Here is an 11,855-nt window from a genome sequence, read left to right as displayed (position 1 = left end):
TACCAGTAGTCTTAACTTAGGATCTAACAATACTTAACATTGGCCTAAAACTTGTACTTATCTGAGTTACACAGCATAAAGTCCAATCTCTCTCCTAAGATACTCAAACTTCTGCTTTGGTAAGGGCTTGGTTAAGATATCTGCCCTCATATCATCTGTAGGACAGTATTGCAGTTGAATTTGTCCATTCTGCACACATTCACGAATGTAGTGGTACCGAATGTCTATGTGCTTTGTTCTTGAATGGTCAACTGGATTCTTAGCTATGGCAATAGCTCCTTGGTTGTCCTCCAGAATCACTGTTGGTGTAACGTCCATTCCTAGATCACTGAGAAGTCGTGTAAGCCAGGTACATTCTTGTGCTGCCTGGCTGAGAGCGACGTATTCTGCTTCAGCAGTTGACAGTGCGACTGTGTTCTGTTTCTTGCTGAGCCAGCTTACTGCTCCTCCACTCAGTAGGAAGACGTTTCCGGTTGTAGAACGACGATCATCCTGATCTCCTGCCCAGTCAGCGTCTGAGAAGCCGACTAAAGTTTCAGACTCTGACCTCTGGTACTTGAGAGCGAGGTTTGCGGTACCTTTCAGGTAGCGAAGAATCCTCTTCACAGCAGTCATGTGTGCAGTGTTTGGTTCGGCGTTGAACTTTGACACAGCACTCACTGCTTGTGCGATGTCTGGCCTGGTGGCCATTGCTGCGTACAGCAGGCTTCCTACAATTGACTGGTAGGTACCTGGGTTCACTGGCTTACTGACACCATCATTTTTCTGTAACTTCACATTTGCATCAGCTGGGGTTGTGACCGGATTTGCTTTATCCATGCCGTATTTCTGAAGAACGGCTTCAATGTAATGCTTTTGGTGAAGGTACACACACTTGTTTGTCTTGTCTTGAATCACTGAGATGCCCAGTATGTAAGACAACTCACCCATGTCTTTCATCTTGTATCTGTTTTTCAGAGCAACTTTCAACTCACTCATGCTCTGCAGTGACTCTGTGATCAGAATCAAATCATCGACATAAACAGCTAAGATCTCTAGCTCCTGTCGAGCTCTCACGAACACACAGGGATCTGATGTGCTCTGGTTGAATCCAAGATCTTTCATGAACTCTGTGAAAGTCTTACTCCAGCAGCGAGGTGACTGCTTAAGGCCGTAGATTGCCTTTTTCAGCTTGCACACCAAGTGCTCTTGGCCTGGCTTGACGTACCCGTCTGGTTGCTCCATGTAGATTTCCTCCTCTAGATATCCATTTAGAAATGCAGTAACGACATCCATCTGGTGTATATGCATGTTATTCTGAACAGCAAAGGATAGCAATGCACGAATTGAGCTGAATCGTACAACAGGTGAGAACGTTTCATCATAGTCAGCGCCATACTTCTGTGAGTAACCCTTGGCAACAAGTCTGCACTTGTATCTCTCCACTTCTCCATCACTATGGTGCTTGACTTTGAACACCCATCTCGAACCTATCGGCTTTCTGTCTTTTGGCAATTTCACTAAGTCCCAAGTATCATTTTCAAGCAGGGACTCGTACTCCAAATCAGCTGCTTCCTTCCATTCCTTAGCATTAGAGCTCATCATTGCTTCCTTCAGTGTACTTGGCTCATTTACACTACAGACATTTGCATAATGTTCAACAGTCACTGTGTCTGCATATTCATCATAGCCATACCTTGTTGGGGGCTTTCTGACTCTGCCGCACTCTCTCGGAGCTTCATTGACTGGTGTGTCATCGTTGACTGATGCTCCTCTCTCATCAGGACCACTGCCAGCATCACTGTCTGAACAAGACACTTCCACTTCCTGTTTCCAGTCGAAGTCGGTCTCATTGAAGATGACGTCCCGGCGAATCAGAATTCTCCTTTTCTCCTCATCCCACAGACGATAGCCCTTTGCATTGTTGGCATATCCCACGAAGCGAAGCTTCACCGCTTTCTTGTCCAGCTTTCTCCTCTCTACTTCTGGAACATGTGCATATGCCACACAGCCAAAAACTCTCATGTGACTGATGTTCGGCTTTTTGCCACTCCATCTCTGGTATGGGGTCTGTTGCTTTAGAAGTGATGTGGGCAACCTGTTCTGCACGTAGGCTGCTGTTGCCACAGCCTCTGCCCAATACATGTTTGACAGCTTTGCATGAGACAGCATACTCCTTGCTGCTTCAACTAAAGTCCGATTTTTTCTTTCAGCTACACCGTTTTGCTGTGGTGTATGGGGTACAGACATTTCATGGTGGATGCCTTGAGCTTTCAGATATTCCTGGAATTCTTTCGACGTGTATTCCCCACCGTTGTCTGTTCTCAGTCTTGCAACTCTTTGTCCACACTCATTGGAGAATGTTCTCTCGAACTCCTTGAACTTGCTGAGCACTTCACTTTTCTGCCTCATGAAGTATACTTTGCAGCATCTTGAGTAATCATCAATGAATGTCACGAAATACTTTGACCCTCCTATGGATTCAGTCTGCATGGGACCACAGACGTCACTATGAATCAGCTGCAGTTTTCGCTTTGAGCGTATTGCTCCCACTGACTTGAATGGCTTCCTAGCCAGCTTGCCCTCCACGCACGCTTCACAGAAGGAGTTCTCTTTTTCAGCAGAAAAGTCCATTCCACTCACCAGAGGTTTTAGCTCCTTCAGCATGGTAGTGTGGCCCAGTCTTTGATGCCATAGGCTGGCTGCAACTGATGCACTTCCTGCTGTATGAGGGACAGGCGTACTCCCCTCCACATCCAACTGGTATAGTCCATCGGATCGTTGTGTTCCCATCCCGAGAAGATCTCCATCTTTTCCACGAATGTAGCACCGGGCCTTCTTGAACTGCACAGTATTCCCTTTTTTCACAGCAGCTCCCACTGAGAAAAGATTCCCTGACAACTTGGGAACATACAGCACATCGTACATTGTGACATCTTTGACATCACTCACTTTGAAAGTCATTTTCATTTTTACAGTGCCGAGTCCTTGTGCATCGACTACTCTGCCATCGCCCAGTTTCACTGACTGTGGCTTTGTGAATTCCTGGTAATCCTGCAGTATTTCTTTTGAGCATGTCATGTGTTTTGACGCTCCAGAGTCGATTAGCCATTCGACCTGTTTCACTTTTTCATTCTGATTTTCTCTGACAACAAATGCACTTTCGTTTGCACTTTCAGAATTTTCATTATCCTCACATGTCATTTGTTTAGCCTTGTGGGTTTGATTTTTATTTTTTAACTTTGGACAATTTCGTTTCAGATGTCCCTCTTTCCCACATTTAAAACATTTCCACTTGGATCTGTCGATTCCCTCAGGCTGTGGATCCCCACGCACTTGAGTTTGCATCGCAGAGGCGGCACCTGGTGGCGCAACACTGGTACTGCCGTTTGCCTGCACTCGCTTTTGTTCCTCATTTACTAATGACTGCTGCACGAATTGAAGAGTCAAACTGTCCATCTTTGTCTCCAGGGCAGTGACAATTGTTGCATAGCTGGGTGGAAGACTACCTAGCAATGTCACAATCTGATCCTCCTCCTCAATTACAGCACCAATAGCACTGAGCTGATCTGTTAATTCTTTCATGCGCTTCAAATGCTCGGTTATCGTTTCTCCTTCCTTCATTTCACACCTGAAGTACTTCTTCTTTAGAAACAATTTATTTGCCAGAGTGTCTCTCTCAAAATGTCCCTTCAGCGTATCCCACGCTTCTTTAGGTGACTGGCAACTTGTAATCAGGTACAGTTGAGATGTACTTACATTAAGCACCAACATTGAAAACGCTTTTTCTTTCTTCCTAGCGAATTCGGCTCGTGCAGCTGCGTTAGCATCCTGTGCTAATGTTTCCGTCTCCATTACCATGCCCCATAGACTTTTAGCTTTCAGCAGATGCTCGATCTGGAATTTCCACGTAGCCCAGTTGTCTGGTCCACTTAGCTTGTCGATAAACAGTCTGTCCTCCATTGTGAATCACACAACACCGAGTACTCCACACAGAATCCGTGTAAAACCACTGTTTTAAGCTATTTACTAGAACTGACTGGGACCGACTGGGCCCATAACCTATTGAAGTTTCACGAGCATTTATTGAACTGAAACACGGAGCATACATAGCACCACAAGGTGGCAGTATTTCACATTCTGACCTGCATTAACCTGCATTGTCAAATTACTGTATTACAACAAGACTAAACTACCAATTTTAACTGTTGTATTGTAGTTGGACAGGACCATTCACACAGGGGCTTACCAAGACAGTCGCAGACAGTTGTAAGCTCAAGAGTTTCCGTGTTCAGACGATGATTTGATTGACAAATGAGGTTCATGAAATACTTCAGATGCAATAGCACAATCAGCCTTGTAAACTGTATGAAGGCTGAGTGTAGGCCTACGCAGTTATGTGAATTGAGAGAGAGAGAGATACAGAAAGAGAGACAGAGACAGACAGACAGACAGACAGACAGACAGACAGACAGACAGATGATAGATAGACAGACACACAAACCAACAGGCAGAGGGACATAGCATTTTTGAGGAAATGAAAGTCATCATGGTAAAGTGTGTCAGCTAACCACCGTCTAATGTCGATGGACCATTTACCCAGACACACACACACACACTACACACACACACACACACACACACACACACACACACACACACACACACACACACACACACACACACACACACACACACACACTAAACTGACCACACCTAAATGAACTCACACACACACACACACACACACACACACACACACACACACACACACACACACACACACACACACACACACACACACACACACACACTAAACTGACGGTTAGGAGGGCAGGACGAGGCAAACGATGGCAAGGCAAGGCAAACGATGACGTTCCGAGCTGGGTTAATTTATTTATTACCAGAAACTTCAGTCCAGAGAAAACCAAAAGGAAAAAAAACTCTGGACATAATGATCATAAATAAGCTATTGCTTGCAAACAAATGACAAAACGTGACTTAAATAAATCAATCATGGAGTTCAGTCACAAAGTAACATTTTCTCCGTAAGTGAACCGTAGGCCTGCTATGGCTCACGTCACAACCGTGAAAGGTTTGCAGACCAATTTCAAGGTCATGGTCGAAACCAACTCAGGTGAGCATCAATCATCTCGAAAACATTCTATATTGTACAAAAATAAGTCTATATACTCTTTACATATCCACAAACATTTTGGTTGTAAAATAAAAACACCACATTGTAAACCCCAAACACTCCTCATTTTACAGTCCGGTTTCTGATGCATACCTTCTAAACTGCATACAGTATGACCCTTGATGATCGTCTGCAAGGGTCTACATACCGCCTTCGAGGTCATGCGGTCATGAGCTGGTTGGGCAACAGTTCACTCACGTATGTATGTGTGCCTTGTCTCACACCCCTACACAAGTTTGCACTGCACCCCAGTCCAGCTCCTCCTCCCCACCTGTCCCCCCACACTTGGATTGCTAGTACATCAAACTGGTGCGAGCTCATCGTCTCCTGCACATTTGTGGCGGACTTTAAATGCACTGTGTTTAATACCACCCACATTGTGACAGCAAAGTTCTCGCTCACATGCTTTTTCTATGTCGATCGAGCACATTAAAGTAGTATGCACCTAGTATCTCAAGGAAAAATTGGTGCATTTATTGTTTCAATGGCGGCTCACATTTAGGAGTCACAGGACAGATTATGGACTATATTGACTCTTTTGAGATGAACAGAAGACATTTTTGAAGGAATTTGTTGGTGAAATACACACATGAAATAGCCTACATTATTTTACAAAGACTGTGCTCTCTCATGTTGGTGTGTCTCTGAAGGGACAAGTAACAAGTACAGTGTAGAGCATAGATCACACTATTTCTCTTTCCTTTTTATATTCAGCCATTGCAGGAGTCAGACAGACATGAATCGATGAAAGCTCTTGTAGCCGAAACATCTGTGTGACCACAGCAATGGTGGAATTTAACAATTAAAAAGCTATAAAGAGACTTGTTTACCTACATGAAGAGAAAACATGAGTCATAGGATTATCTCCTGCAATTGAACAGTGAGGAACAACTGCACAGTGAGATTGACCTCCTATCTTTGATTTATTCATAAAACCATTTATACACGATCAGATGAAACACAAAATGAGCATATATGTATACACGTGGCACTGGTGGACGTTTACATGTTTCAGTAAAGGAGCCTGAACATGCACACATGTGGTACTGGTGGACGTCACGTTTCCATGTTTCAGTAAAGGAGCCTGAACATGCACACATGTCGTACTGGTGGACGTCACGTTTCCATGTTTCAGTATTATATATGTTTAGTCATAGCCTAACAGGTGAAGCCAATATATACTACAGACACTCCAGGGTAAAAAAAGTCGGCTCCTATTACAAAACTACGAAAAAGAATGTTAATTGAAACAAGCAGTCAGATTGACGTCCTGTCTTAGTTTAATGCGTAAAACAAGTTGTAAAAAATCAGATAAACCACAAAAGGGGTTGCAAAGGCCTACAGCATTTGACATCGATAGATATCAGCATATTTCTGTATTTTCAGAAATAGCCCTATAGGTCAAGCCAATATTTATGCCAAACACAAAAAGGTAAAAATAGAGTTACTATTATAAAACACAGCACAAACAGCACAACACACATGAAAATCAATTTACACAAACTGTCTGAGATAGCATGATCCATCATCTCCCCTACTGTAACTGCAACACACAGTCAGATGGACTAAATAAAAAAATGAATAGATAAATTAAAAAGCAAGATTGCATGACACATAATGTGACATTGATAGATGTTATGGAGTCTCATCCGATCCAGACCACTCTGTTTTTGAAAAATGCTATGCCCTTGGTGTCAAAAAGTGTCATGTGACTCAAAAGCACCCCTTAGCTGCTGCATAACTTTATTGACATTTAGGCTTAGCGAAAGCTGTATATCTAGATGACTCTTTCAACATGCAACAGGTATGCCCTAAACATAAAAAATTGCTGTTTGATCAAAAGGAATCAAGCAAAGTGGTGTGAGACTTGGTGATGAACATATGTCCATATTTTCAGGAATAACTTAAAATGTCAAGCCAATATTTATACCAAGCACTGGAGGGTTAAATATATGACAAAACACTCCAAACAGCATAATATACCATGCACCAAGTAATCAAAATACAAGACATTTCCTAAAGCAATATTTAAGTAACTCTGTGATTACAAATAGGAATAAAAACTGTTACTCAGGGATGAGTATGGAATAAAACATGCATATGATAAAGGATGCAGTGGACAAAAGCATAATATGGTGGGCTGTCATGGCTCACTGGGCAAAGGCACTGTATCATACATCTGGGGACTCAAGTTCGAATCCAAGATGGGGTAATTTCCTGATCTTTCATCATCTCTCTTGTTTGTCTGTCTCTCACTATCCTGTCTGAATATTAAAGCTGTGAAAGCCAACATGTCTTCACTGAAAAAAAAAAAACGTTTTCCAAAAGTGTAGAGAAGAATTTAACATTAAGATGCACATTCTTTGACGCAGTCGGTTTAATAGTTGGTATAGGCTCATGCTGGGTGGTGTTGGGGTTCAGGCTAAATTGCTAAATTGTATCTGGTTTGGTGGTGTTGGGATTCAGGCTCTGGTAGACAGCATCAGGTTGGATGGTGTTTGAGTTCAGACTCTCATAGACTGCATCAGGTCGGGTGGTGTTGGGGTTCAGGCTCTGGTAGTCTGCATCAGGTTGGGTGGTGTTGGGGTTTAGGCTCTGGTAGACTGCATCAGGTTGGGTGGTGTTGGGGTTCAGGCTCTGGTAGACTGCATCAGGTTGGGTGGTGTTGGGGTTCAGGTTCTGGTAGACTGGGTCAGGGTGAATTGTGTTGGAGTTCAAGTTGATCACATTAGTTTGACCACTTCCTCTCTGTAAAATATTAAAGTAAAGCAAAGCATCACAATTGTGAGAATACTAAATATTCTTAAAGGAGAATTACAGCCATTTTTTTTGTATGGTTTTATTGCCCAAACTACTCTGGACTTCTAGGTACACAATGTCACAGCGTTATTTATGTGCAGCCTTTTCAGAGATCCTAGACGTTCAAATATGGAACTGATTACATAAAAAATTGTCAACAATCTACGAATATCATTCCAAGTTATGCAAAGTGATCCTTATCACTAGGGCTGTAAAGATACAGTCAGGGCTCCAAACCGGTTCAAAGAACGAAAACGAAAACCGAAAACGCACAGAATTTTACGAGGAACGGAAACAGCACCGAAAACAAAATTGTATTGAACTGTTCTGGAACAGAAACGTTATTCTGAAATCCACAAACCGGTTTATAACGTTTTTTTTCGTTCTCTCTATATATTTAAAACAAATAAAATTTCACAAAAGCATATCCTATGTCAGGAGACTATTTAAGCTGCGTCCCATTACTACCACTTCCACTTCCACAGCCAGGGAAGGAGTCACTTGTGTTGTGCCCCTACAGGGACGGACAAGACACTGCATTTATCCATAATTATTATATGGTTGTGACGTCATCGGTCGAATGCTCCATTCATTTCAACGGGGCTCCCCAACGTTCGCACGTCTGTTATTTTTCGATAACGGACGGGTTGGTCTATAACAGACCGCTGTCAATGGCAACAAGACTTTTCACTGCTAAAGCGACTTTTCAACAAGACTCTAATCAGCTGCTGTGATAGACAACACCTGTTGTCCTGGCTACCTAGCTGTTGCCTTGCGGTGTTCCACAACGGCACTGTTTTGTTTTGCGCAGCAACAATCTTAACATTAAATAGGCCTAAAGAAATGTCCCCGCCATGTGTGAATCATTTAAGTATATCCATATAATAAGCGGGTTAACTTTCGGCGAGTCGGTCGCTTTGTGGAATAGCAGCACTTCCGCTCCGCGTCGGGGTCTAAAGATTCTCTCTGTCGTGCTGCTATTCCACGGTAGCGACCTTCTCGCCGAACGTTAACCCTTACATAGTTCACAATCACACTGTAAATCTGCATTTGTTGGCATTTTTGTAAACATGGAATATAATCTGCATTTATTCGTGAGTGATTTCATATCTGCATCTGAATTCTCAAATGCAAGGTAAGCTATTAGCCAATACCACTGCCATCAGTTCCAAAAGCTAGAGCCAAGCTAATTAGCGAACTCTATTGTCAACACTGCTCTGAAGTGAGGAGATCTTGCTCACAATGTGGACTTTAATCCACAACTTTGGGAGTCATTTCATGTTAAATGCTTCTAATTATTTGGCAGAAGCAAACTTTTCCAAAGTAAACCTTAGCTGTCCATAGCAACCGTTAGCTACCGCTAATTGTGCTAAGCTAACTAACGAACACTAGTGTAGGCGAACCAGCGAACTAAACGCGATGTTTTTTTCAGTTAGGGGTTTTTATTTTGTTTTTATAGTCTATTTTCATATGTTTTGCTTTTTATTTTCGAATAATATTCATATAGTGACCATCTATTTCCAAGTAGTGAGTTCGCTGTTCTCTCTGCTAGGACGTCATGTTCTTTTGTTTTTGCTTTTGGTTCGTACAGCATTCTGGGCAGTGTGTTCTTTCACTCGAGTGGAAATGGTAGTAATGGGACGCAGCATAGGTTAGTAAATCTGTAACCAGGCTATGGGATGGGTGTGTTATTATTTTTGGCAGGCACGTGCAGAGCATAGTTGCCCACGGTGCCCGAGCAACGGCCCTTTTGCCCACATTGGCTGATATTGCCCTTCCAAGGGAGGGGAAAATAATATGGCAATTATAATTTCATATTTCAATATCATTTGATTTCTTTATAATTCATAATTTTGATTGAAGTTTTGTACAATAAAGACTTAAGTCAGTCATACAAATTCATCAGACCCGTCGAGAATGGGGTCATTCCAGCTGGAATCAGCAAATGGTCCCCACTCGACCCCCTCGGATTTGCTTGAAAAAAATATATGTGATGGCTTCAACATCCAATAGAACATATCCACCATTGCAGATTTCAGCTGTTCATACTTTTTCCACAAAAAATCTGTAAATAAGGACAGCGGCCACCTAGGCCCCCCTAGGTGGCCGCTGGTCTCTGCCTGAAGTTTCTTCCTGACTACAGGGGGTCTTTTTTCTCAGACCTCACTGAGCTTTTTTTCCCCCTCACAAACTATGAATCAAGCGAAAGGGAGTTTTTCCTCACCCCTGACGCCACCAGGGGCCGCACCTGAGCGCCCAATCTCTGTGTGACTATCTATGACTTATGATAGGCCCAGCCACTATGGACCTTACACATCTAAGAATCCTGGTCCTAACCTACGTTGACCTTATGACTCTACATTCTCTGTCTATCTCTTCTTCCTCTGCCTTCCTGCTTTTTCTGCCTCTCCTCTATACCTCTCCTTTTAAATCTATCTCTCCTCTCCTTTTAATTCTATCTCTAACAATGTTTTTTCCCATTTGTTAAGCACTTTGAGTTACATGCCTTGTATGACACAGTGCTATACAAATACAATTATTATTATTATTATTATTACCCCCTCCCCCTGATTTGGCGTCACTGCCTGAGTGACCATATTCAGACTAATTATCTCCAAAACTATTTGTGGTAGGTCCATTATTTTTTCAGGGCTTAGAGTCATAGACCTGATGAGCATACATTACAATTTGCAGCACTGTATGTCAAATTACACCTTAATACTGGCCCTCTACTTTTCTTTGAAATTAAAATTGCAAGGGTTTTCAGATGTCCATAAAAACCTCAAATTTCAAAATTCAAGGTTCATCCTTGGTACATGGTCAGATATGTGCCATGACCTTCACATCACATCATATTTGATAGAAGGGTCCAATGGTTGTTGAGATGCAGAGGTCCAAAAATGGGCAAAAACTAATTTATTCCATTATTTGGAGCAATATTCCCAATCTATGACACCAGTTGTGAACTTGCTGTTTGGTGTCTCTGAAAGATAATATTATTATTCATAACATATCTAAAATTTGGGATGGTGTTTTGCCCCATTATTTTTATAATGAATTTTAAAAACTCATTCCTGTGTGACATGCAGGTGTACCTTAGGAGCCCTGTTACCTTAGGAAAAAAATGGGTTTACTACACCTAAAATGAATAGCCAAGTCAGTGTACACTAAAACCTAAAATCTCTGATACCAAATAGGTGATTTTATACTTGTTCAGCTCAGTATTTCAGTATATCTGACTTAACCCTCAATTCCATCCTAAGAAGGTGGCCAATCCCCTTGATTTTTGTGTTCCATTTTCACACAAAGATGGCGGCTCATGGAGCCAATGGCATAGTTCCAAAATAGTTCCAGGAAGTCAGCATCAAGGGAAGGAAACAAAACACCATTGTTTGGAGCAATATTTCCAATATATGACAGCGGTTGTGAACTTGCTGTTTGTTGTTTCTCGAAGAGGATATTCTTATTAACAACATATCTAAAAATTGGGATGGTGTTTTGCCCCTTTATTTGTATAATGTCTTTTCAAATCTCAATGCAGTGTGGCATGCATCCCTCAAATCCATCCAAAGTGGCGTCATGAAAAAAAAACCCACCATTTTTTAGAGCAATACCTCCAAAGTATGACACCAGCTGTGAACTTGTTTTTTGTTGTGTCTGTAAGAGGATATTTTTATTAACAACATAGCAAAAAAATAGAATGGTGTTTTGCCTCATTCCTTTTAATGATCGTAAAGCGCATTGCGGTGTGACATAAGCCTGTGATCAAATAGTGCAGAGGGAAGCGGAAGTGGTGAACTGTTCTGGGCCAAGGACATGGGGGAATCAAGATTGGGTACTCATTACATTGCATGTATTGGGAAGGGGTCTCTTCAGACGA

This window comes from Engraulis encrasicolus, chromosome 1 (assembly GCF_034702125.1).
Source record: "Engraulis encrasicolus isolate BLACKSEA-1 chromosome 1, IST_EnEncr_1.0, whole genome shotgun sequence".
Lineage (NCBI taxonomy): Eukaryota > Metazoa > Chordata > Actinopteri > Clupeiformes > Engraulidae > Engraulis > Engraulis encrasicolus.
This window is presented reverse-complemented; position numbering follows the sequence as displayed.